This window comes from Sus scrofa, chromosome 1, assembly GCF_000003025.6.
Source record: "Sus scrofa isolate TJ Tabasco breed Duroc chromosome 1, Sscrofa11.1, whole genome shotgun sequence".
Lineage (NCBI taxonomy): Eukaryota > Metazoa > Chordata > Mammalia > Artiodactyla > Suidae > Sus > Sus scrofa.
In genome coordinates, this window is record NC_010443.5 from 164,784,134 (window position 1) to 164,811,627 (window position 27,494).

At 48.5% G+C, this 27,494-nt stretch overlaps 1 long non-coding RNA gene across 1 annotated transcript in view; it reads left to right on the top strand.

Moving 5' to 3' along the window:
* The window catches only part of LOC102161686, a 58,454-nt gene extending 32,188 nt beyond the window's left edge, over positions 1-26,266 (top strand). The window contains exon 4 of the long non-coding RNA XR_301149.3: positions 21,293-26,266. This is a non-coding gene — a long non-coding RNA (uncharacterized LOC102161686). The remainder of the gene's footprint in view (positions 1-21,292) is intronic.

The window sequence follows — 27,494 nt, forward strand, 5'->3', positions numbered from 1 at the left end:
AATGGGTTAACAGTTAAGGATGAATGAGATGAGCGTCGGCCCACCCTCTCCTCTGTACCTAGCAGATGCTCCATTTTCTTGTATTTATTAAGGGAAGAGGTACTCAGTCTGTCATGCCTTCCTACAACGAATAGAATACCTACTATGTGCCAGGTGCTCTGTTAGGATTTGGGGTTATAGTGAGGAATAAGACAGATAAAAATCTTACATTCTCAGAGGAGACAACCAACCAGCAAACCATAAATGACTATTCTCATCAGATATTATAGTGGCTCAGGTGGTGAGAGGTGTTAATTAAAATGGGCTGAGGAGAGTGGGAGGGGTTGTTCTATTTATTAGACTCAGTGGTCTTAAGAAGGAAGGTCTTCATGGTCAAGTGCCCTTTGAGCTGAGTTCTGAGTGAAGTGTGGGAGTGAGCAAGGCAGTTATCTTGGGGAAGGCTTTTTGGTAAAGCAAACAGCGGGTGCAAAGGCCCTGGCCCTCCCTTCCTCCCAATCCCTTGCTGGCCGAATTCGTCTTTTAGGTTCCTGGGCTCCCAAAGTGCAAAACCACTCCCTTTATTCCCTTAGTCCATAGGAAAGAAGCCTGAAGGGCCGATCTGAGTCAGACCTGGTTGTAAATCCTGGCTCTGCTACTCATTAGCTGTGTGACCTTACACAAGTCACCTAACCTCTCTGAGTGGTAGTTCTTCCATCTGTCAAATGGAGAGAATAAGGGCGTGTTCCTTACAGGCTGGCGTGAGATGTCAGTGAGGTAAAACTGACATGTGGCAAGCCCAGACTTGGGGGGGTATATATGTGCTCCAGCGAATAGTCTGTGGGGTTCTTAGGAAGACCTCAGTTTTCTTCATCTGAAAATTGGGTCTCTCTCTGATTTGGAGTAAAAAGTGGGCTAACTTTGGAGTTCCCGTTGTTGCTCAGGGGAAGCGAATCTGACTAGTATCCATGAGGACACAGGTTTGATCCCTGCCCTGGCTCGGTGGGGTTAAATTTCTGGCATTGCTGTGGCTATGGTGTAGGCCAGCAGCTACATCTCTGATTTGATCCCTAGCCTGGGCACTTCCATATGCTGCAGGTGTGGCCCTAAAGAGAAAAAAGGCAAAAAGGCGGGGGGGGGGGCTAATTTTTTTCCCAGTCTTGATGGTGATGGGCAGACATGTGGTAGAATTATGAGCAGCTTGGGCAAACTCTCCAAGACAGTTCCTAGCTGTGGTCTGATGTTGGTCACCTCGGGGCCTCAGAGCCCTGTTTACAGCAAGAGAAGCAGTAGGACACAATTCCCCCACCTACCTGGCCAGACTATCTAAGGCCCCGCCAGCCATTCAGTGGGGTTCAGAGAGGAAAACCTCCAGTAAACCCAGGTCAGAGTAAAACTATGACACTGGCAAAGTTTACATTGAATGTCATTACCCTCTTCCCTTGGCTCCCTCTCCCTGTATCCCTGCATGAATTTGTCCTTCCTTGAGAAAGAACAGGAGTTAGTCCTACCTGAGGGAGGATTTCAGTCTTTGGAGATAGTTTTGCCACACTCCCTCATTTGACACATGGGAACTGGAAGCCGAGAGAGGGCAGGATGTTCCCAGAAAACATGCAATAGTCCTGGGGTATGAGAATTTGGGCCTGCAGACCTTTCATCTAGAGTTATATCTTCACTGTACTTCATGGCCAGATTCTACCCATTTTACAGGAGGAAGAAACTGAGGCCCAGGGTTGTAAGGTAAAGCAGCAAAGCCTTCCCAAGCCAGCAAATGGCAATGAGGAATGAAGAATGTATTCCAGGCATGTGTGGAGGGTGAGGGGCACCTTCCTGTTCCTCAAATTATTCCCAGACCCATCTTCTTTTTTTTTTTTTTTTCTTTTTAGGGCTATACCTGCACAATATGGAAGTTTCCAGGCTGGGGGTTGAATCGGAACTACAGCTGCTGGCCTATACCACAGCCACGACAACTTGGGATCCAAGCTGTGTCTGCAAACTACACCACAGCTCATGGCAAGGCTGGATCCTTAACCCACTGAGCGAGGCCAGGAATCGAACCCACATCCTCATGGATCCTAGTAGGGTTCGTTACAGTTGAGCCATGGTTGGAATTCCAGGCCCATCTAAACAAGAAGATGATCTAAGACCCCCTAAGGGAGAGGTCATTTGGGGAAAGCCGTGGCCATTGGCTCCCTCTTCTTACCCAGGAATCCTAAATTCGCCCTATCCTGAAGGGCAAGCCCAGGAGGTACCCAGGTGCACATTGGTGCCCTCGTCCATCTGGCTCCACTGAGAGCCAGCTGTGATGGCTGAGTTGCCACAATGCCTGGAGGTCACCACAGTCAGGCTGGGTACCACCTCGTCCCACCCAGTGGCTCTAGACCAGTGCCCTGGCCTGCAGGAGCTTTATCTCAGATCTTCAGCATAGCAACCAGGTCTGGCACCAAAAGCTTCTGGCTTGAGAGTCGCCACCAGCTGCTCCAAGGGGTTGCTTTTCATTCATCCATCCACCCATTCATTCATCCATTCACTCATTCAACAAATGTTTCTGTAGGGACTCTCAGGCGCCAGGCACTGCTCCACATGTTGAAGGTGGAGCAAACAAGATTGTGAGGCCTGGTCCTCTGGAGGTCACATTCTAGGGTAGGGGACAGGCGATAAACAAGCACACATTATTAGGTCAGATGAAGGTAAAAGGTGATGAGACAGGGCATGGTGGGGGTGTTTTTTTCAATTGAGAAATGAAGCAGAGGTCACAACGGGTGGGGTGGGGGGGCGGGCAGCACATGGGCGTTTGGGGCAGGAACCTGGCTGGCATTTTCAGGAGGGAGAGGGAGGGAATTAGGAGAGTGGAGGGGCCCCACTGTTCGTGTTCTTTGCGGCTCTGAGCTGCCGTACTTATTCCATGTCTGCCTGGCAGTGGAACTGTGGCCTCCCAAGGTGACCTGGACATCCCAGGAGCTGATCACAGAGCAGGCTGAGACCCCAATGCTTCCTCTCTCTTGTGGCTCTCTCCATCCTTGTACCCCCTTCACCTGTTCTAAAGAGCCAGATTTAAAAGGATTGGAGTCAGAAATCTCTAGATGCCATGACTTAGTAATTGTGTGAGCTTGGTGAGTGATTTAAACTCTGTGAACCTTGGCCTTTATGTCTGTAAAGTGGGGCTAAACATACCTACTGCCTAAATAGCTATGAAAGCTAAGCAACCACCCACCCTGTGACCTAGTGGGTGCACTCCTAGGTACCTAACCGAGGGAGATGACAGTGCATGTCCAAAAAGCATGGGCATGATGGTCCTGGGGGTTGGTCAGCATAGCCCCAAATGGAATCAACTCATGTTCATCAGCAGAATAATGGCTAAATGGGGTATGGTATTGCCATGCAGTGGGATAATACACAACAACGTAAACAAAGAAACTGCTGATAGATCAATGCAACAGCGTGAATGGAACTGGCTTGGTGAGTGAAAGAAGCCAGGTGCGAAGAATAGCTACATTTTATTCCATTCATAAGAAGTTACGGAGTTCCCATTGTGGCACAGTGGAGATGAATCCGACTGGGAACAATGAGGTTGCAGGTTCGATCCCTGGCCTCACCCAGTGGGTTAAGAATCCGGTGTTGCCATGAGTTGTGGTCTAGTTCGCAGACGCGGCTAGGATCTCGCCTTGCTGTGGCTGTGGTGTAGGCTGGCGGCTACAGGTCCGATTCGACCCCTAGGCTGGGAACCTCCATATGCCTCAGGTGCGGCCCTAAAAAACAAACAAAACAAAAAAAGTTCAAGATCAAGAAAAGCTCAGATAGTGGTTATCTCTGGGTGGTGCTGACTGGGAGGGGGCTCGATGGCATCCTCTGGCATGTTGGAACTGTTCTTTTGTCCTGATCTGTTGTCACACAGCTTTATATCCATGTCAGAGTTCATTGAACTTGAGCTTCATGCACGATTTGAGATTCATGTGCATCATGCTATGTATATTTCAATAAACATGGTAAAAAGAGGAATTGCCACTGTGGTGCAGTGGGTTAAGGATCCAGCACTGCCACAGCTGTGATGTAAGCAGCAGCTGTGGGGTGTAAGTTGTATCTGTGGCTTGGATTCGATCCCTGGCCTGGGAACTTCCATGTGCCGCAGGCGCAGCCAAAAAATAAAAATAAAAAAAAGGTAAGAGGAAAAAATGCATTACCTGGAGAGCTGGTGAAGAGCAAGTGAGGTGGAGAATGTCATTGATCCTGTCTCAAAATTGGCACCTGGGGACATTCCCTGCTTCCATGTGCCACTCTGAGGGACAAGGAGTACCTTCCAGCACCCTGGTCCTGTCATGGACCCAGCATTAGCTAGGATCAGATAATGCTGTGCTGTTGGAATTGAGGGATGGAAGGGGACCGAGTCCTTTTTTTTTTTTTTTTTCCTGGTGCTTTGATTTGTGATGAGATTATAGTCTTTATCATTAAATGTGGTAACTTGCTGGCGTTCAGGTTCCAAAAGCTGGTGTGCAGTGGAGACCCTGGAGTGGGGAGCTCTCAGCTTTCCTGGCAGTGAGAGCAGCCCCTCTAGTTGCGGATGGGCAAGATGCCCCAGAGGGCGCTTTGAGGATCCCAGGTTCACCCAGCAATGGAGTGGCAGGGCCCCACCCCACCTCTCACTGGCCCATGTCCAAAGTGCCCCCAGGATCAACTGGCTGGGGACCACTGTACCACTTCCACTCTTCCACCCTGTCCCAAAGTTGCTGTCCCAAGCCCAGAAAGGGGAGTAACATCCCCAAGGCCACACAGGATGTCTGCCGCAGAGCTAGGCAAGGCCACAGGCAGAGTGAGGAGCGAGAGACTGAAGGCTCGGGCTGCCAGCCAGGCTTTTCTCTCCTGCCCAGGGGTGCAGGGTCCCTCCTGAGCAAAGGCTGGGGTGGGGGGTGTTCCTCCCGCTCTGCAGAGAGAGTGCATCTTGTATTATTGGGGGAGTACTTGGCATGGGGGGCGGGGACTTCTCTGCCAGGTATTGTAGAGGGTGAGTGCCAGCTCCTCAGCCCTTCCTGTCTTGGGGTCACAATTCAATCCCACTGGTCCCCCTCCATGCCTCGCTTCTGGCAGAAATGTCACAGACTGGCCCTGTTTTCAACCTGTGTGAATTTCCTTTGACTCCGCTGGCACCTCGTTAGGTGTGAGGTGGGGGCAGCCGGAGGGAGATTCCAGAGGTCAATGTCACCCAGGCCAGGACCAGGGCAGGAACCTCCCTTCTCACTGCCTCCAGGTGTCAGTTTCAATGTCACCTCATCAGAAGGGCCCCCCCCGCCCCACAACCTGCCCTTATGTCCTCCTCCCCATCCTCTCCCACAGCCTCTGCTCTTTCTTCAGGGCCCCCATCATCACTCACCTGTACTTCTGTCTTCAGCAGTCTGTCCTGCCTTACAGGCCTGTAAGCGCCTCCAGGGCAGGAGCTGTGACCGTCTGTTCCCCACAGGGCCCTGCTGCCTGGCACATACATGTAACAGTAGGTGTTTGAGGGAAGAATAAATAAATGCGTGAGGCAGAACTGCTCTGGCAGGGATGTAGATACTACAGCGGGGAAGGAAGGGTTTGTTCTGGTGTGTGGGTGTGGTTGCAGAGGTTTCAGAGGGAGCTGCTCTAGGTGGGGGAGAGCAGGAGGCCTCTCCTGAAAGATACCCTGAAACTCAGGTCCTTCCTTTATGAGCCAGAGGCCCCCTGGGAAGCTGTGTGGGGTGGGGGTCAGGGGTCCCTGCATCTGGAAAGGCAGCGCCTGGATTCCCAGATGCAGGCAACCTGGGTTCCCACCCTCCACAGCACTCCAAGTGGCTCTGGAGAGACGGTCCTTCCCTTGCGGGAGGAGAGGCAGCCCAGGCCTTCTCCCTCTGGACACACTGGCCCTTAGACAGGGCCTCTCCCCTGGAGCTTCTCTCCCTGGCAAGAGGCCTCTAGCCTAACCCCCAGTGAGGGCCAGAGGCCTGCCTGGGTCACAGAGCCACAGAGCTGGGACTCGCTTCAGGCACAAGGTCTCCAGCTCCCGTCGTCCACCATGTGAGGCTTGAGGGCCTTAGTTAGGTTGGTCAGCACGAAGCAGGCAGCCCCAACCGTGGATCCCACACTCTGTCTGCAATTAAACTGGAAGCCCAGTGTCCCCAGGCAATCTCGGGGATCAGTGCCGCTGCCTTGCGGAGGGCATCTTCTCTGGTTGTGCCCGCAGCCACCCTCTGCTCACGTGCGCCATGCTCAGGACACTGAGGGCTGACTTCAGAAATGCCTGTTTTCTGGGCTGTAAAGGTGTCTTCTGACTCCTGGCTGGAGAAGTGGGAAGGGAGGGAAGGCTGTGCCTCCTCCATCAGCTCCAGGACTCTTTGGTCTCCACTCTCCAGCCCTTTTGCGCTGAGTCTCATCCCACGACACCCGAGGCTGTCTAGGTCCCCTCACACACCTCCTACTCCAGGCCAGAGCCCTCTGGAGGCCTGGGGTGCAGGCCTGGGTCAGGTCGGGAGCGGGGTGTGGGAGGCTAGGTCTTCCAGCGCCCTCTTCCTGGGAGTTCCCCTGGTCGTGGATGACATCTTACTTGTTCCTGTGCCCCCGAATCCACACCAGAGCCTGGCATAGAGGGGGCTCTTGTGACATGAAAGAGGCGACATAGAATATCATTTGAGGGCTTCTAGAAAGACATTCCAGGCCCGTGATTCCCTTCCCCCTAGCTCCCCAGAAGCCACAGTCTGGAATTCCACCAAGAGAGGCGTGTGCCTTGACATTTTCTTCATAGGAGTAAATCAGAAGATTAGTTTATTCTGCTCCTGGGCCCAGAGGCCTCAGGAACTTCTGAGAGCCAGACTGGAGATATGGGTGGGGAGGGGTCCACCAGCCTGTTCTTCAGCTTCTGGAAGAGAAGAGCTGAGACCCCAGGGAGGGGCTGACCTCTGGAGACAGGCTTGGGCTGCAGGGGCCCTTGGGGCCGGCGGGAACAGCAAGGCCTGTCTGGGAGGGAGCCTCTGACAGACGCTTTATCAGGCCCTGTCGCCGGCGTTATCTGTGGCTTCTCAGCAAAGAAGGAGCCACAGTCCTCAGCCACCCTCAGACCACTCCAGGCCTGGAACAAAGCAGCCGAGTCAGCTGGCAGCCCCATGGCTCCACTGTTAGACTGTGGGCTTTGCAGCCCCGAGGCCCACGTGGGGTGTTCAGGGGGGTGGCTGGCCCGGCCTGGCGACGGCCCGTCTGCTGGGACTCCCCCGCCAAGTGCCCGCTGCCGCAGGGACCACCTCCCTGGAGCCTGTCTGCAGAATGGGAATGGGGCATCGGGTCACCCCGGCCCCTGAAGAGCCCGGCTGAAATGTCAGCCACAAAGAACGGGACACAGAAGGGCCTGTCCAGGAACAAGGGCCAAGTGTTGGCGTGGAATGATGGCCAGGGCCGAGCTGGTCAAATGTTTACTTGGAATGGTTCAAGTGGGCACCTTCCAGCCACGGGGGCAGCTGGTGGTGTCTGGCATGGGGCCCCTCTACCCACCACCACAGAGTTCAGACTCACCCTAGATGGGCTCGAATCCAAAAGCGCTCAGAGGGGGCTACCAGTCTAGGCCCTGGCATTGCCACTCCCTCTCAGTCCCTACCCACTATTGGGGAGAGAAAGAGCTGGGAAGGCAGGTTCAACCTCTCCCATTCTGGAAGCACCTGCTTCTCTGGCCTCCTGCAGGGCTGCTATGAAGAGTTGGGCAGGTTGTGCTCTGCAAAAGAACCTCGACACTGAAGCAAGTGGACTGGAAATCCTTGCAACGGGGCAGGGAGCTATATCAGCCTAGAGGGTGCTTTTTTTGCATAGGTCTTGCTAGGAGGAGGCACCTTTGCATGCTGAGCATTGGGGACATTAAAGTGACAGCATGGTTCTTTTGGTAGGACTGGTTTATAGTTTGTTATGGATAGGGTGGCTTGATATAATACAGGATGCCCAGTTGGATGTGAAATTCAGATAAACAACTACACTTTTTTTTTTTTTAAGTGTATTTGTGTCCCAATGCAATATTGTAATGTCTGTGTCATGGGTGAATGAAGATCAGACCTTCCCACAAATCCCCCTCGGCACATAACGCCCTAAGGGGTCATGGAGGAGACTCTGGGAGGCTGAAGAGAAGCCAGTGTGGCTGGAGAGGAGCCTAAGAGGTGACAGGGGCAAGATGGAGTGCTCTCTTGAAGGCTGAGGATCTCTGAATGAAATGGGGCCACGGGAGGGTTTGAGTAGGGGACTCAAGTTGTAACTGGCTCCCTCTGGTGGTGGTGTTGAGAATAGACTGGAGGGGCCTGCCAGGGTAGGCAGACCTGTGAGGTGACTGCAGGGGCCGTCCAGGCCAGAGGGCCAGGGCAGTGAGCTTGGCGCTGGAGAGAAATGGCTGATTCTGGCCGTAGGAACTTTTTGTTAGGGAACATGCCAAACATGCACAGCAGTAGCAAGAATAATACAAAGAACTCCTATGTCCCCATCACCCATTTTAACCTTCAGCTCACAGCCAATTCTGTTTCCGTAGTGGAAACCTGTCCCCCTTCTTGACAACTGGATTATTTTGAAACACATCCCAGATATCATATTATTTCAATCATAAATGTGTCAGTATGTATCACTGAATGGTAAGGCCTGGATGTATTTTGAAGCAGAAGCCACTAGGAATTTGCCTCCAGAGTTTAAGCAGCTGTTGAGAGAGAGGAGGCCCCTGACCTTGTGAAATCCATGGCTGGGCAGTTAGTTCCCAGGTCTTAGGACCACCTCTCCTACAGCTTTCTAGTGTTTTCCTCCTCAGGTCTCCTGTCTCCACCCTCCTGTCTGCAGGCACTCCTAGCGTGATGCTCCTCAGAACTTGGTCTTGGGACATAGGTGTGGACTCCCCACTGGAAGCTCCTGCCCAAAGTCGCTCTTTCTGGTCTCTCTCTTTCTCTCTCTCTCTTTTTTTAAATTTGTTTTCTAGGGCTGATCCTGTGGCATATGGAGGTTTCCAGCCTAGGAGTCTAATTGGAGGTGTAGCTGCTGGCTTACGCCACCATCACAGCAATGCTGGATCCGAGCCACGTCTGTGACCTACACCACAGCTCACGGCAACGCCGGATCCCCAACCCGCTGAGCAAGGCCAGGGATCGAACTTGTGTCCTTGTGGATGCTAGTCAGGTTCATTACCCACTGAGCCACAATGGGAACTCCTCTCTTTCTGGTCTCTTGATAACAGGACTGTACAGTGTCTGCAGCTGAGGTTCCCTAGGCCCACACAGATACTCACTCCCCGTGCTCAGGAAATGCAGGTTCCCTGGTGAATGTGAGGGAAGCCCTGGGAAGTCACAGAGTGAGGGCCTGGGACATGGATTCAGACATCACAACCCTAATAAGTTCAGGGAAGCTCTTAGCCTTCAGAAGGCCACCCCCTCCAGGAAGCAGCCTGGCTCTATCTCTAATTTCCTGGGAGACTTTGCATGGGCTCCTTCCCCTCTCTGGGCCTGGTCAGGCAGGGCCTCTATTTTCTCTTTGGCCTTTCACATCTGCTCCCCTATAGTCCCTGGGATGGAGGAGTTGAGGGCAAAGCTGGACTTGGAGAGAGGCTGCTGGGAACATGCTAACTTTGGACCCAGCCACGCACATTGCACCCTGTGATGCAGGCATAATGGCCCCACTTTACAGAAGAGATGACTGAGGTACAGAAAAGTAAAGACACTTGACTAGTATCCCCTAATCTGTAGGCAGCATGACCAGGATGTGGATCCAAGGCCAAATACTCAGCACAGGGGCACAGGTGCTCCCATGGTTTTTGAGGCCCCACCCTGGGCAGGGTCCTCCTCAGAAGGCCCAGTTCCACCAGTGAAGTTCAGATTCCAGCCACTCTGTCACCTCAGAACCTCCAAGCCTGGTGCTCCTCCCAGCCTCCTCACGCTGACACTGGGAGGCTGATACACCTTCCTATTCCGTTCATTTTCATTCACTGAGCCCTCCCGCGGGTGGACTCCAGGAGCATGGATGCACCAACACGTTTCTCATTGAATTCTCACAGCAACTGAGGAAGGTGTTATGCCCATTTTACAGATGTGGAAACTGATGCCCAGAGAGGAGCAGTGGTCCGCCTAAAGTCACACAGCCCCACAGTGATAGAGACAGGATTGAGACCACAGTTCTCTGACCCCAGATGCTCCTTCCCCTGCATGGCAAGGGCTGGTTCAGGACAGTAATGTGTCTAATGACCCCTTGCCATCTGGTTGTCCTGGCTCCAGGCACCCTTTTTTCCCAAATAACTCTTCTTAGTTTCGCCTACGTAATCACCCTTGATCTTTCTAATAATTGTGGGAGGCAGTTACCATGACTGGCTTTTATAGGTGAAGTGCCACACATGCCTCAGGGGAGACTGGATTTTGAAACATCCTGAAACCTCCCCAAGACTGGAATAGCTCCTCTGAGCTGCCCACAGATGCTTATGTGCATCCAGCGCCCCCTACAGCCTTTCAATGACATGGACTCACCCCGCTGGGTCATTTAGAAAGTCTTTTTCTGGCAAGTTTTCCTTCTCCTTTTAAGTCGCTACCTCCCACGGGTTACTGCATCTGGGGCTTTGCTTCACAAGTTTGGACTCACCTTGTCCCTCCTTGCTGCCCATATTCAGCAGTAGTTAAAACATGTTTGCCTCTGTAACTCTGCCTGCGAGAAACTAGGATGTTGCCTGGGCTCCACACCCTGGGGAGGCTGTCAAGCTTGAGAACCACCAAAGTGAGTCTGGGTTTCCACCTAGACTCACTAGAGAACTCTTTGGGGTGAGATTGAGGCAGAATATTAACTCAGGTAGTCAGTGTAGGAGCATGGGCCTCGATGCCCTCTTTGATATGGCCATTGATGAACATGCGTGGCGTAAGGGCTCCAGGGAGTAACATCCCCACCGGCCGTGTTTACTATAGGGAGTGTACCTACACCCAGATGGACATTAATCCCTGATCCCCTGTGACTCCGTTTACCGGATGAAAAGGACAAAGAAACTATGACACTTTTAGACATTTCCACCCCTAGGACCCTATTGGACAAAGACTGATATGGGTAACTGAATAAGGCTAATGGGAGAAGACCGCATCTCTCTGGACTCCACCTTGGTACCCCCCCCCAACTTTAAGGAATTAAAACCCCCTATAGGACAATAGAGAAAGGGGGACTCTTCTCCCCCCTCCCAGTAACCCTGGGAGCCATCTCCTTTTCTTTAATTAAAACTTTGCTTGCTTGCTTGCTGCCTGTGTGTCCGCGGAGTTCATTCTTCAACCCCGTGAACAAGAACCCGGATTCCGGTATCATCTTTCTGGTATCAAGATCTGATTAGACTAATGGTCTTCCAGGGAAAGGACGGAGTCTCCCCCAGGGTCCCCACACATTGGGTTGAGGCCACAGAGCAATGATTCCGGCAGTGAGGGGGAGAGGTGACTCTGGACTCTGCCCACAGGGGTGGCTTTCCCTGCCCGAAGCAGCAGGGTGGGAGCCTGTGTGTCCTGAGGCCCAGGCAGGACCTGGGAAGGGCAGGAAAGAGCTGGTGGGCGGCCAGCCTCAGGCTCTCTCTGCACACACAGGCGGGTCTCAGAAGCCAGAGGAACATGAACTTGGGCCACAGTGAGACTGAACCCTTCCAGAGTGAGCACATGTGGGTGGAAGTGGGGGATGGGGCATTTACCGAGGGGGAGGGGCAGGGGCAGGAGAGGGGAGGAGGAAAAAGGCCAGCTAATGTTAAAGGCCCCGTGGGCCCTGGGACTCCAGCCTGAATGTCCTGCTGCCCCTGGTCACCCCCACTCTGGGCGCCCACGTCTCCCCTCCCAACCTCCATCTCAAGCAGGAGCATTGCCACCCTCTCACCTTCTCCTCTTGCTTGGTTCTCTTCCTTCAACATTTAATTGATCATCTGCCAAGGGCCAGGTTTCTGTTTGTTTGGGGGAGAGTTTATTGAGGTGTAATTTACATACTGTAGATTCACCCCCCCCCCTTTTTTTGGTCTTTTTGGGACCACACCCGTGGCACATGGAGGTTCCCAGGCTAGGGGTAAAATTGGAGCTGCACCTGCTGGCCTACACCACAGCTCACGGCAACGGCAGATCCTTAATCCGCTGAGCAAGGCCAGGGATCGAACCCGTGTCCTCATGAATACGTGTCGGGTTCGTTAACTGTTGCGCCACGACGGGAACTCCCAAATTCACCCCTTTTTGGAGTGTGAGGTTTGACAAATGTTTAGTGGTAAACACCAGCATAATTAAGATTTTGAATATTTCTGTCAGTATTTCCTTCCTGCTCCTTTGTAATCAACACCTCCTCCCTCTCCTAGTGCCTGACAACCTCTGATCCTTTACTGTCTCCATAGCCTTACCTTTCCCAGAATGCCATGTAAAAGCAATCCTACAACAGGTAACTGTTTGAATCTGGCTTCTTTTATTTTATTCAACATAAATGCTGTCAAGGGTCCTTTGTGTTATTCTATGGATTCCTAATTGGTTCCTTTTTTTTTTTTTTTTTTTTTTTTTTAAGTTGCTGAGTGAGTTGTATTTCCATTGTACAGAGAGACACAATGTATTTATTCACCAGCTGATGAACTTGTGGGTTGTTCCCGGTGTTTGGCAATGATTAGTAATACCACTGTAAACATTCATGTGTAGGTTTTTGTGCAAACGTGAATTTTCATTTTTCTGGGGTAGATACCTAGAAGGCGGATTGCTAAGTCATATCTAAGCATATGTTTAACTTTATGGGAATCTGCCAAACTGTTACTCAGAGTAGTTGGCTGTACTATTTTCTTTCCTTTTCTTTTTTTTTTTTTGCTTTGTAGGGCCGCACCCAAGGCATATGGAGGTTCCCAACGTAGGGATCGAATTGGAGCTACAGCTGCTGGCCTCTGCCACAGCCTCAGCAACACCAGATCTGAGCCGCATCTGCAATCCACACCACTAGCTGTACTATTTTCTAAGTCATAATAACCTTTTAAAGTCTAGACTCTAACCTGAGTATCTTGACAAACATCCGGAGAATCCTATTCCTAGCTGGAAGCAACCCTTTTTGGGCAAATGTTAAGGGTTCATTTCTCTAGATAAATATCCAGGAGTGGGATTGCTGGGTCGTATGTTAAGTGTCTTATGAGGAAGTGCCAGACTCCGTTCCAAGGTGGCTGCACCATTCTGCTTTACTACCAGTGATGTATATGCTTCAGTTCCACGTCCTTACTTGGTGCCAAGTTTGGGCTATTTTTAAAATTGTTGTATTATGAAAATGTCTAGCATCTCCAAAAATAGCACAGTGCTTTAATGAACCTCTATATACTCATCAGCAGGCTTTAGCATCTCCCTCCTCATCAACCTTAGATCTTGTTTCATCACCCGACCCCCACAAGGACCAAATTATTTTTGAAGCAAATCCCAGATGTCATATCATCTGATTCCTAAATATTCAATATTATCTCTAAAAGGTAAGGATTCCACAATACCCATTTTACACCTAAGATGTATACGATTACAACAATTTATAATCATCAAATATCTAGTCAGGGCTCACACTTTCCTGATTGTCTCAGGAATGTCATAATTGCTGTTTTACAGTTTGGTTGTTGAAATCAGGATGCAAACGAGGATAGCACGTTTTGATTGGCTCACGTGTCTTCAAGTTACTGTGCTTAAAAGTCATTTGGCTTTTTTTTTTCCTTTTCCTTTTTTTGGCCACATCTGAGGCATGCAGAGGTTCCCAGTCTAGGGATTGAATCGGGCTGCAGCTGCCGGCCTACACCAGAGCCACAGCATCGCGGGATCCAAACTGCCTCTGCGACCTACAACACAGCTCTTGGCAACGCCGGATCCTTAACCCACTGAGGGAGGCCAGGGATTAGACCTGCATCCTCATGGATACTAGTCAGATTCCTTTCCACTGGGCCACGACAGGAACTCCCAGAAGTCATTTGGAATAGTTCTTCTCTGTATCATTACGTCACTAACTTGATACATAGGCTTATTTGCTTTATTTTGCTTTCAGTTTTTATGAATTTATTTAAAAATTTTAAATTTTATTTATGGTTCCAAAGTCAATCATACAAAATAAATTATATTTAGAAAGGTCTAACTTTAATCTGTGCCTGCCTCTTCCAAGCCCTCCCATAACCATTAATTTTTTTTTTTTTAATATTTTTTATTTTTTATTTTTATTTTTATTTTTTTTTTATTTATTTATTTTTTTTGTCTTTTTGCTATTTCTTGGGCCGCTTCCGCGGCATATGGAGGTTCCCAGGCTAGGGGTTGAATTGGAGCTGTAGCCACCGGCCTACACCAGACCCACAGCAACGAGGGATCCGAGCCACGTCTGCGACCTACACCACAGCTCATGGCAACGCCGGACCCTTAACCCACTGAGCAAGGGCAGGGACCGAACCCGCAACCTCATGGTTCCTAGTTGGATTCGTTAACCACTGCGCCACGACGGGAACTCCTAATTTTTAAAAACTATGCTTTGCTGTATGTTTGTTGGAGGAGCACATTAGACCTACAATAAAAAGTCTTATTTTATATTAATTTTGAAACAAGGGATAAGTGTGGCTATACATTTTTATTCATTTTGAAAATATTCATCAATTTCTGCCTTGTGAATATCTAAATAGGTGCTAAACCAAGAAGCCTGTCTTGACTTTGGAGGCATATAGAAATTATAACATGAGGCGTTCCCACTGTGGCTTAGCGGAAACAAATCTGGCTAATACCCATGAGGACGCAGGTTCAATCCCTGGCCTTGCTCAGAGGCTTAAGGATCCAGTGTTGCCGTGGCTGTGGCGTAGGCTGGTGGCTGCAGCTCCAATTCGACTCCTAGCCTGGTAACTTCCATGTGCCGCCAGTGCGGCCCCAAAAAGACAATAAGAAAAAAAAAAAAAGAAATTATAACATGTACGTTAAATAATATGAATTTTTGTTCATAACTTCTCCTAAACCCCCTAGACACCAACTAAAACAGTTTAAAGACAGTAATTTCTTGTTTTGAAATTAGCAATAATATTAAATATATAGGCCACATTATTTGCCTTATTTTATATTTCAGCTTTCTTTATTGATAAATTTCATATATTTATTCGTTCACTCCACAAAAATTTATGCTTTATCCTTACTTTGATATATATATTTAAACACGCATATATGTGTTCCCTACATTGATTTATATATGTATATATGTGCCCCTTACATTGGTTTGTATGTATATATAACATATATAAATACGTGTGTGTGTGTATATCCATAGATAAATACACGTATGTTTGCATACCTGCCTATTAGATGTGACTGCCACCCTTTCCTCCACGTTGTCTCATTTACGGTTCGTCTTGTCCTTCGATCTCGCCCACAGGGATCTGTTGAGATCTTCCCTAGTCTTTCCCAAGAGTCCTCCTCTGTGCTGATAATCACGTTCCCCGGCTGGTGAACATTTCCCTCGTTTCCAATCCTTTGCTGTGACTGTAGAGTCGCGGTTAAAAAGCCTCGCGTGCGCCCATCTTTGGGTGTACCTGCTGGAGGAGATTCCAGCAGTGGGGTTCCCGAGTCATAGCTTGAGCACACCGGCGGTTTTGCCTGCTTTGGCCTAATTCCTCTGCGAAGGGGTCGCCCCATTTTGCATTCCCATCAGCTGCACGGGCTCGTTTCCCCCCAGCCTCCCCAGCAGAACCCTGGAGTTTGCCAAACTTGTGGATTTTTGCCAATCTGATAGGTGGGAAACGGTGCCTTGGAGTAGTTTCAATTTGCATTTCTTTTATTTGTTCCAGGTTGATCATCTTTTCAAATGGCTAAGGGCCATTTGCATTTCTTTTTCTGTGAATCGTCTGGTAATATTTTTAGCCCATTTTTTCTAGGAGGTTGTTGGTTTTTCCTTTCTCTACTTCTAGAAGCTCTTTATAAATTAGAGACATTAACCCCTTGTCTATGATAAAGGTTCAGGTATTTTCCCTACTTGGTCATTTGTCCTATTCGTTCATTTATCATTTATTCCCAATCTCATGCCACTGGATGGTGGGGATGCAGGGGTGGCCCTGAGGGGCTCCACCCCCATGTGATGCCCCAGCTAGAACCTTGGACTGATCCTGGACAGTCCCTGCCCCAACCCCTCCCTGTGCTGTCCTTTCTGCCCCCTGACTCCTCTCCTGCCTCCCAGTGACCACCCTTCTGAGTCCTGCCCTGCTCAGGTCCCCTCTGTGCTGGGGAGGGGGGAGGGCTGTGGGTGGCAGAAATGGAACTGAATCTCTATCTGCTCAACATGCCCGGCCCCTGGCAAGTGAGGGAATGAAGAAAGAGCAAGTCACTGAATGAATGAACCACTCTTGTGAGGATGAAGCAGCCTCTCAGCCCAGGAAGTCAAGTCAGAAGGGAGCTTGGAAAAGCACCTTCAGGGTCAAAGTTTCTTAATCCCACGAATTCTCTTCAGAACTAACTCAGGTCAGAGTTCCTACTCTCAGGGGCACCCATGGCACATGGAAGTTCCCAGGCCAGGGGCTGAATCACAGTTGCAGCCACCGGCCTACACCACAACCACTGGTCTACACCACAGCCACAGCAACACTGGATCCGCAGCAGGTCTATTACCTACGTGGCAATGCCAGGTCCTTAACCTGTAGGAGAAAATGTCCCAATAAAAAGATGAAAAGATAGAAAGGAGAGACCCCAGCCATGATGACTAAGCAAAGTCCAGCCAACTGCCCCTAACCACCCCTCCCCGATGCATCTGCTTCTGTAAACTTGCTTCTGCTTCTACGACCTTGCCTGACCTCACTCCCATCCACCAAGCATGGACCCGGAGGAGCTAGCCCATAAAAGCCTTGTGAAACCTTTCTTTGGGGCTCAGACTCCGGAGAGTGATCTCCCTGAGCCTGCCGGTATAATAAACCTGAGGTCTCCAACTCTCCGAGTGCTCGCTTGGTTTCTCACCTGGTAAAAGAGCTGATACACTACAGCCACAGGGCTGTTGCTAGACCTGGTACATTGTGGCCATGGGGCTGCTGGGCAGCTGCCATAACAAACCCACTGAGCGAGGCCAGGGATCAAGCCTGCATCCTCATGGATACTAGTTGGGTTTGTTTCCACTGAACCATGACGGGAACTCCCAAATTTTTCTTCTTTTTACATTTTTTATTTTTACATATTCTATTTGTGTATTTTACATATTATGTTTTTACATATTTTATATTTACATATACATATACACACAACACCCCTTAACAGTGTATTTCCTTGTGGCATTAACCTTCAGCACATCATTCTGATTTTAAATGATTGTATAAAATGCCATGAAATGAATGTATCATGTCCCACTACTTAACCTCTCTGTGCCTCAGTTTCCTCATTTGTAAAATGGAGATACTAGGTACTTCCTTGTAAGTTTCTTGTGACACTAAATTGTGATTATATTCATGGTAAGCACCCAGGGCGTGTTAGACATTACCATTATTATTATTACTATTATTTCCTAATGGTGGACACGTAAAGTCTAATTTTATTCTTTTGCAACTAACACTGTAATGAACCTCTCTGCTCTTGGGAATGTCTGAGGGGGTGCTCCATGCCTACCCCCAAACTAAGCACCCTGGTGATAGAGTGTGAGCAAGGCTTGCTAGGGACACTCCTTGGCTGGAAGTTCGGACAGCAGGCATTTGCCCCTGGAAACCTGGCGGGGAGGTAATCCACGAAGGGGAACAGCATTGGTAAAGGCTAAGAAGCTTGAAAGAGCATGGGAGTTCTGATGTGCTTGGTTTGGCGGCAATTCTTCTCCCTATTTTATTCCTTTCTGGAGTAGCCGTGGTGTGATTGCTGTGTGTGCTGGCCCAGGGGGTACAGTCTTTCTCAGTCTTAATCCTATTGACTTTCAAATTGATATTTGAGCTCTCTGCTCAAGTCCAGCTGTTGAAGTGGCTACCCTCTACTCCCTCCTCCTTCCTCTTGATCACATCACCCTGCTTTCTGAGCTTCGCTTTCCCCACATGTAAAAGGAGCCTGGTGGACTTGTTGGTTTCTACCTTCCCTTCTGCCTGGGGTGGATTATTAAACCCAGTCTAGGCTTTCCCTTTGCTGGGATGCTGGAGCCGCCCTCTGGTGGCCAACATTGGCCATGCAACCCAGGAATGGGCCTGGCAAGCTGCACGCTCTAGGAAGGGATTTGAGTGCCTTTAACTGTGTGTGTGTGTGTGTGCACGCACGCACGCTCACTTGCTTGTATATTGAAATGGTACACAAGGGATGTGCAACAAGCTCATGATGCATAGAATTTAGAGCTTTCCTAACTCTGATGAAAGCAGAGAGGTGGGGCAAAAGCTGGCAAAACCTTTCTGGGGACTGCCAGGGACACCCAAGTTTGTAAAATTCCCTGGGCCACTCGTCTCATTAATACACATTGAGAACACTACTCCCTTGCTCAAAATCTCATCCTTGCTGTCCCTCTGCTGAACAGGGTAAATATAAAACTCCTAGCCAGGGCATTTAGGATCCTTTAGAAGTTTCATCCCTGCTTGTTACCAGTGGCCCCTTTGGCCCCACTTTTCACTCTTGTCCTTCTTCCCTGTCCCACTTCAGAAAACTACCAGATCCATTCCTATCTCCTAGTCTCTGTTCATTCTGTTCTTTTTCCTAGAGTGTCCTATCCTCTCCTTTAGTTCCCACAGCATCTTTCAAGACTTGGCTAAATGCAGACTCCTCTGGGAAGACCTCGTGGATTTTTCCACTTGGGTCTGAGCCCTCCCTTCTCTGAACTTCCCAGTAACGGCATCTGTCTCCTGGTCTATAGTGAATTAGGGTTTACCAGGGAACTCGGGTTGAAGCTGTTCAGTTCAGTAGCCCTTCCTTGAGGACTGACTCCATGTCTGCTCTATATCTGAGTCCTTCCAAACCCTGAGCCCTCCCCATTGATACCCAGGTTGCCCTCTGCAGAGCCCTCACTCCTATCCTCTCCTCCACCTCCTCTGAGCCCTTGGCTTTAGCCAGAAGGGGCTGCTCTCATGGGAGGATGTCTGGTGGTAGAGGAAAAAGACATGAGCCTTGGACCAGACTCCTACTGGACTCTGCCCGTCAGAAGACAAATGTCTGCCCAGCACACAGGCTCCAGCTGCTGGTTTCTGGGCGCCCGGAATGAAGGGTCAGATCCAGGTCACTGCCCAGCTCTTTCCTTCAAGGACAGACATCATAACTGTAGCCTTGGCAATAATACTCCTGGTTATTTGTAGAAGTCTGCTATCATCAGTTTGTTGTACTCTCTAACATTAGAGTCTCATACAACCCTTTTGTAATGAGGAAACGGAGAACCAGAGAGGCTAAGTCACTTGCTCAAGGTCACACAGCTCTGAGTGTGAGTGCTCATACTCAGTCTCTGCTTTCCAAACATCTCCAAATCCTGTGCACATCCTGGAATACTCTGCTGTCACTATTTTTTACGCATAGTAGGTGCTTGATAAATCCCTGGATAATAAAACAAAGACATAATGGATGTATCCCTTTCTGGTGATCTTCTAATCTGCCTCCAGCTGACATGTTCACCTCTGTGGGTGGGAAGAGCCCCAGAACTGGGATTGGCCAAGAGGGCACAGCTCCAGGGGCTGAAGGGTTGGGTGGTGGAGCCTGGGTCCAGGAGGGGTGAATTCCCTGAGTCTGGATTTTAGGGTCCTGGGCATGGTGAGGAATGGCACCTGCTGACCCACTGTCCTCATGGTGAGTGGCCCATGAATGTTGCATAACTTGAGAAGCCACAGGGTGGTCCCATGGCCAGGGCTGGGTAAGGACCTGGGATTAATCCAAATTTTCTGAAGAGCAGATTCCAAGACAGGATGACATGTGCAAAGAGGTTTATTAGGAGACATATCTGTGAGGGGGGAGAAGAGGAGAGGGAGCCAGGGGAGGCTGGGAGGGCATCTGACCATGACCAGATCTGACCCCTGTGAAGGATAGGGGGTTAGGGAGGCTGGCAGGCTGAATGGAAGCGTTGTTGACTGTAGAGCAGTTCTAAGAAAGTTCGGCAAGGCCCATGGGTAGTCTTCGAGCCAAGGTGCCTATGAGAGGAGGGGTTCTGCCTCTCCCAGGAATGGGTCTCCTTTGTATTCCTGCCATGTTCAGTGGTAGGCGTGTGGGAAGCACGGCTTCAGCAGGGACACGACTTGCAGTGAGGCAGGCATCATGAGTGATGGTGGGAAAATCCTTTCGGGAGTGTTGCTGGTGTGAATGGCCTCAGTCTTCATTCTATTGACTTTCATACCGAAGTTTAAGAGCCATCTGCTCATGTCTAACTATGGAGATGGCCCACCTCTCCTTGACTACATCATCCTCTTCCCTGGCCTCAGTTTTCCCACATGTAAAATGGTCCTGAAGGCACAGAGTGCAGCTGCTGGAACCATTGGGCAGTTTTGTTCCCCCAGGTGGAGAGAGGTCTTCTCATGGCCACCACTCTGGCCTTGCGGGTCCTTTTGTAACCAGCCTGGCCTGGAGGGTTTGCCACAAGTGCCCACAGATGGAGCGAAAGGGATTTGGGGTTCCGGGAAACCCAAGAGAGAAGCTGATTGGCCCAGCCTGAGTCAGGTGTCCCGCTCTGATCCAATCAGCTATGACCAGGGGGTGGAGCCTCACCGCCCGTGCAGCCGCTCCTTGGAGCCTGCGCTCTGAAGTGCAGGTGCTCCTCGTGAGGCAAGGGCACTGGCAAGGGAGGTGAGGGAGTGCAAGGTGTTCGTGGCATTGTCTTGCTGAATGGGTCCTCTCAGCGTGACGCACACGGTCACTCCATGAGGCTGGGAGCTGGATGTTTGTTTATCTCAATGTTGCGGCGGTGTGCACTGCCCCCACAATTGGGGGCCGGCCTGCCCTCCTCTTGCCTACCCTGAACGGCTGACCTCTGCTGGCGGGGACAGGCACTATGTCTACCTGATGGTTGCCACCCCAGGCAGGAACATCAGGATCTGTCTTCCCATTAGCCTGGAAGCCTCTGCTAGGCAGAGACCGCTGAGGTTAAGCAACCCAGGCTCTCCTCTTGCGTTTGGATTTGGCTCTTCTACTAACCTGAGCAAATTCCTTCTCTCCTCTGTTCTCAGTTCCCGCATCTGCCAAGTAGGTATCATCACACTGAGCTGGTGGGGAAGAGGCTGTGTGGTATGGAGCTTTGGATCTCAGTATTTAAGCTGATTTGAATCCAGCTTCTCCAGTTACTTGCTGTGTGACCTTGGGCAAGTTACTCAATTTCTTGAAGCCTCACTTTGCCCATTTATAAAATGGGAGTGAAGATGAATCTCTCTTTTGTTTCTCAAAAGATAATGTGCTTTGCACCAGCTGGAGGTACACTCACTCATCTCTTATCCTCTCTTCTTCCCCAGCCCCAGCCCTCATAGCTCCCTGGCTAATGAGTCAAGCAGTGATCAATGTCTGACCTGCAGGGGGACTCAGCCATTCAAGAAGAGTGGCCTCAGCCTCATCCACTAAGCCTTTATGGAGTACTTCCTGCCTAACAGGTAGGTCCTGGCCCTGAGGGGTTCCCAGGCATTTCTGCAAGGCAGGGTGTGTCCTTCTTTGTGAATGCTCACTGCAGGCTTGAGAAGAGCCTGTCTTGGATGTCTGGACATCTGGATTTCAATCCAGTCTTTGCTACTCACTCCGTGTGGCCCCCCAAGCTAAATAAAGGGTTAGATGAAGGGTCCGATCCATGAGCTGAGGAGGGAGGAGATGCACATGGGAAGTGAGAGAACAGGATGTATCTCCCAGTTAGGTCTGGGGATCTAAGCATGGCAAGGGCCCCTGGGGCAGCCAAGGAGGTGGGAGGAGCCTGGACCTCCTGTGCCATGACAGGTACTAGAGTAGAAGCAAAAGTCATCCTGTGAGCACACCCGGGCAGATGGGCCTGATGTGGCCTCACAGAGCTCCCAGGAGCAGCAGAAGTCTTCTCTGTGCCCAAGAGGGTTTCCCACAGCCCAGAGAGTTGTGAACTCAGCAGCGTGTGTCTGATGTGCCCAAGAGTGTGGCCCAGACAAGGCATAGAGGTCAGGAGGACCTGGAGAGGCTGAGGGGGAGCCCAGAGGAAGGCTGTGCATGGTCAGTGGGTACCAATGTCTGATGTCCAGACATCTTGGGGAAGGACAGCAGGGCAGATGCCCAAGAACTGGATCTCCCTGTGTTCCCTCTGCCCTGCCTCAGCACCTCATAATCACCATCCAACCCAAGAAATGAGATGGTGCCTTGACTAAGATGAAGTGTCCTCCATGCAAGTGAAAGAAGGGCTCAAAATAGAAATACAGTTCAAATAGATAAGGAAAGTTCTATTTCTCATGTACCTAGATTTGTAGCCTGAAATTTATACACGCTACCCAAGGATAAAGGGTTCATACAGATGAGAAAAGGTGGCTCTCAAAGATAATCAAACTAGTGTTAATCTTTATGTCTATAACACTGGACAAAACTTCCACAAACTCTTAGGGAAAAGATTTGTGAGCCAAGTGTTTTTCCCAATCAAGATACCATTAATTTTGTCGGGCATTTTTGGGGCACTGAAGACTGAACAAAATACTCAAACCAAATGAATATGGGTTAGAAGAGAGATTCCAAGATATGGGAAGAAAAAGTGTACAGCAAATAAATGAAAGGAATGGCTACACATAGTTAAATTGAAATGAATAATGATGCAACTAATAATTTGTCATTTTAAAAGGAGGTATTCTTTTTTTCTCTTTTTCTTTTTAGGGCTGCACCTGCAGCATATGGAAGTTCCTGGGTAGGGGTCACATCAGAGCTGCAGCTGCTGGCCTATACCACAGCCACAGCAGCATGAGATCCAAGTCACATCTGAGACCTATGCTTCAGCTTGCAGCAATGCCAGATCCTTAACCCTCTGAGGAGGCCAGGGATCAAACCAGCATCCACTATGTTGGGTTCTTAACCCACTGAGCCATAACAGGAACTCCTAAAGTAGGTATTCTTGAAACAAAGAAAGCCATGCTATAAGGAGAAACTTAGTAAGAATCAGAAATGAAGTAATCAAAGTCTGTAGTGTCCAGTGGGGCTGCCACTAGTCACAGGTGGCTCTTCATATTTAAATTAATTAGAATTAAGTAAAATTGAATATTTAGTTCTTCAGTTGCACTAGCCACTTTTCACATATTTAGCAGCCACACCTGGGTTGTGGCAACTGTGTTGGATGTTGGGTATGGAACATTCCCGTTATTGCAGAAAATTCTTTTGGGCATCACTGGTCTAAATTATCAGCAAATCCATGGAGAGGAAAGAAAGTTTTGGGGAATAGAGAATAAAAGTGTTCGAAAGATCCTCTAAAAGGATAGGACAGACAAAACCAGCAGCAAAATTGAAAAGCAGAGTGTAGTGTCTAACGAGCAAGTTGTGATGGTGGCAGTGATGGGATTTGAAAAATTAAGGAATGAAGAGTAACTTGACCAAGTGAGAAAAGGCAACAGAGAAAGAGGGAGAAAACTATGATCAGTACTAAATATGAAATTAGGTGGGTAAAAAACCTCAGTTCATTAGCTAACACAGTAACTGTGATCTGGATGAAATCCCTGTTAGAATTCAAAGATGTTATTTCCAGTAGATATGTAGAGAAAAATCTCCTGGGACAGAACGCCTAAAGTGCTGGATAAATTAAAAAATATGTATATTTTTTCTTTTTTGGCCACCCCGTGGCATGTGGAATTCCCAAGCCAGGAATCAGACCCGAGTCCTAGTTGTGACTGACCTTCACCACAGCTGCGGCAACACCAGATCCTCCACTCCACTGTATCTGGCCAGGGATCAAACCTGTGTCCTGATGCTGCAGACATGCTGCCAATTCCATTGTGCCATAGTTGATTCCTAAAATATTTTTTAAAAACATAGCTTAGCTGACAAAAAATAAGGGAAATGTCAGGGTTCAGAAGCATCAAGAAATCTTGAGTCCACAGAGGTAAATGCATTCTGGGGCCAGCATTTACCCAAAGGGTATCTACCTATCTCTGGTCAACCAAATTCTGGCTTCAACAGACTTCATGGAACAGAAGATAATTCTTGGGGTCCAATAAAGCTTAGAAATGGGGATCCTGCATAAAGCTAGGACCCCAAAGGGCTAGTAAACTAGGGAGGAAAAGTGTCTACAGAGATTTGTCTGCCTCTATCATCACTGGGGTTGGAGCAGAGATAAAAAGGGTCTTCCTGAGACTCCAGGACAAGCTCAGTTGCAAGTGAGTGTGGTGCCAGAATCACACTGCCTATATTGCTCCCTCAGCTCCCCCCGCCTCCAGAAAAACTAACTAAAAATGCAGTCAAAAGTGTTCCCCAGATGCCTGATGAAGCAATCGCATATGCTCCCTGGAGAAACACACTTTAACTCTAGGTTTCAAAGACTTTCACAGATAAACTTCCAAGGAACAGGAGGTCATACTAAAAAAAATAATAATAATTAAGCAGAAACTACATGAAATGAGAGTCAGCAGAAACAACATTGCTGAATCAGACCAACAGCAACTGGAGATATTGGAATTATCTGTTATAAAATATGAAATAATTATGTGTAGTTTGCTTAAAGAAACTAAGGAGGTAATTGAATGTATGACAGAAGAATTAGAGTGTCAAAATTGATCAGATGAATTTGAAAAAGAATCGAACAGAATCTCTGGAAATGGTAAGTATAATTGAAATTAAAGCCGAATGGATGAAGGGTTGGTTCTGGGAAAGATGGAGTAAGCATACTCTAGGTAGAGTATATATACTCAGTCTCCTCCTGAATGCAGTTACAAACCCTTGATACAATGTATGGACCAGCAATATGAGGACTTGAAAAGTAAATAGTATCTAGTAGATTGCAGACGGAAACAAGAATTTGAAGTACAAGTGAATTGGGGTGAGTATTTCAGTCCCCCCCCCCCCCCATATTGCCTTGCTTGGACTCAAAGGCAGCCTAAAACCTGGGAGGGTATACCAGGTCCAGGCAGAAAGAGCTTCAAGATAGAGCTCTCTTCCTGGTCTAAAGAATAAGAAAAGGGATCCTACTAAGAATGAGAGCAAGAGTTTTCCTGTTTATTTTTTCTTTTTTTCCAAGATCTCCCATCCTAGCCCTCAGATACTGGCAATGGTGATGACAGCATCAGCCAAGTGGGCACCTAAAATTCCAAGGGAAAGGAAACCTTCTTTCTACCAGAAGATCTTTGAATGCAAGAGCTTGGGCAAATTCTTTTTGCTCCTTCCCTGCCTCCCCTCTTATCCTCCCACTGCTTAGCCTCAGACACAGATGCAGTCAAAAGAATTGCATAGGAGATCTGAGATAGTGAAGTCCCAGGTTTCTGGGTGGGGGATTGGGAAGGGAGGCTCCAGGGATCTAGAAAGTATTGGGGTTATTGTGGAGATGAGACAGCACGAGAGGGTGATCCCATAACTTTGTGTATGAATTTCTGGGGTCACCTTCAAATTGTGGATCATGGATCTGATCCTAAATAGAATATGAAAGGTTCTGAGAACTGAACTGTAGGGCAGGCTGCTGCTGCCCAGGTCCCAGACTGGCCACTGACAGTGCATATGTAGGACACATTTGAACAGCACTGCAGAAGGCTTTGAAAACTTTAGAACCAGAGCCTGCAGAAAGTGTGTTGAAATGTATGGCCTGAACCTAGCCTAAGTCAATTGTCTGTGTGTGTGCGCACGCGCGTGTGTGCATGTGTGTGCGTGTCTGTGTGTGTGTATGTGTGTGTGTGTGTGTGTAAACATTCTCCTTAGTAAACAAAACCCAGAGTCACATAACTTGATATACAAAATGTCCAGGATACAATCTAAAATGACCTGAGGTATAAAGAACTAGAAAATTTCAACTCTCAGTAAAAAGACAATCACTTGATATCAATGATGAGAAAACACAAATGCTAAAATTATCAGACAAAGACCTCAAAGCATCTACTGTAAGAAGTAAGGATGAATGAAAAGTTTTAACAAAGAAATAAAGGATATGGAAGATCCCATTGTAGCTCAGCAGATTAAGGACCTGACGTAGTCTCTGTGAGAATGTGGGTTTGATCCCTGCCCTTGCTCAGTGGGTTAAGGATCCAGCATTGCTGAAATCTGCAGTGTAAGTTTGTAGAAGTCACTTGGATCCATTGTTGCCAAGGCTGTGGTGTAGGCATCAGTTGCAGCTTTGATTCAACTCCTATCCCAGGAACTTCCAAATGCTGCAGATGCAGCCATAAAAAGGAAAAGAAAAAAGAAATAGAAGATATGAAGATATGGAATTCCCTGGTGGCTCACCAGGTTAAGGATCTGGTGTCATCACTGCTGTGGCTCTGGTTGCAGCTGTGGCATGGCATACTATGGATGTAGCCCCCCCCCAAAAAAAAAATAGAAAGAAAAAAAATAAATAAAAGAATAAAGAAAAAGAAGGAAAAGAAATAGAAGATGTAAAGAAGAGCCAAGTGGAAATTGTAGGATTAAAAAATTCAATGACCATGGAGTTCCCGTCGTGGCGCAGTGGTTAACGAATCCGACTAGGAACCATGAGGTTGCGGGTTCGGTCCCTGCCCTTGCTCAGTGGGTTGATGATCTGGCGTTGCTGTGAGCTGTGGTGTAGGTTGCAGACGCGGCTCGGATCCCGCGTTGCTGTGGCTCTGGCGTAGGCCGGTGGCTACAGCTCCGATTCAACCCCTAGCCTGGGAACCTCCATATGCCGCGGGAGCGGCCCAAGAAATAGCAACAACAACAAAAAGACAAAAAAAAAAAAAAAAAAAAAAAATTCAATGACCAAAAATTTTAAAGGGGCTCAATAGCAGATTAGAAATGATAGAAGAGGAGTTTCCGTTGTGGCTCAGCAGTAACAAACCCAATTAGAATCCATGAGGATGAGGTTTTGGTTCCTGGCCTTGCTCAGTGGGTTAAGGATCCAGTGTTGCTGTGAGCCATGGTGTAGGTCACAGATTAGGCTCAGATCTGGCATTGCTGTGGCTGTGGCAAAGGCCAGCAACTACCAGCTCAAATTTGACCCCTAGTCTGGGAACTTCTGTATGCCGCAAATGTGGCCCTACAAAGAAAAAAAAAAAAGAAAGAAAGAAAGAAAAAGAAATGACAGAAGTGTCAGTACTCTTGAAGTTATATCAAAAGAAATTGTCTAATTTGAACAATGGAGAGAAAAAAATTGAAAAAATTGAACAGGGTCTTGGGGACCTGTGGAACAATACCAAAACGTCAAACATTCATAAGGAATCCTATAAGGAGCGGAGCAAGGGTGCAGTTCTGGAAGTAATAATTGAAAAATAATGGTTGAAAACTTCCCAAAAATTTATAGGTTCAAGAAACTCAGCAAATCTCAAACAGGATAAACTCAAAGAAAACCCCTCCCAGATACATGATAATAAAACCTTAAAGACAAAGAAAGAAAATCAAAAATGGTTGGAGAACAAAGCACATTATCTCCAGCAGAACATTTATTTAATCCACTGTATTAACAGACCAAAGATGAAAAACCACATGAGCATATCAGTCAATGCAGAAAAAGCATTTAACTAAGTTCAATATCCTTTTATGGACGTCCATAAAACACTTTCATAATATCCACAAGAACTC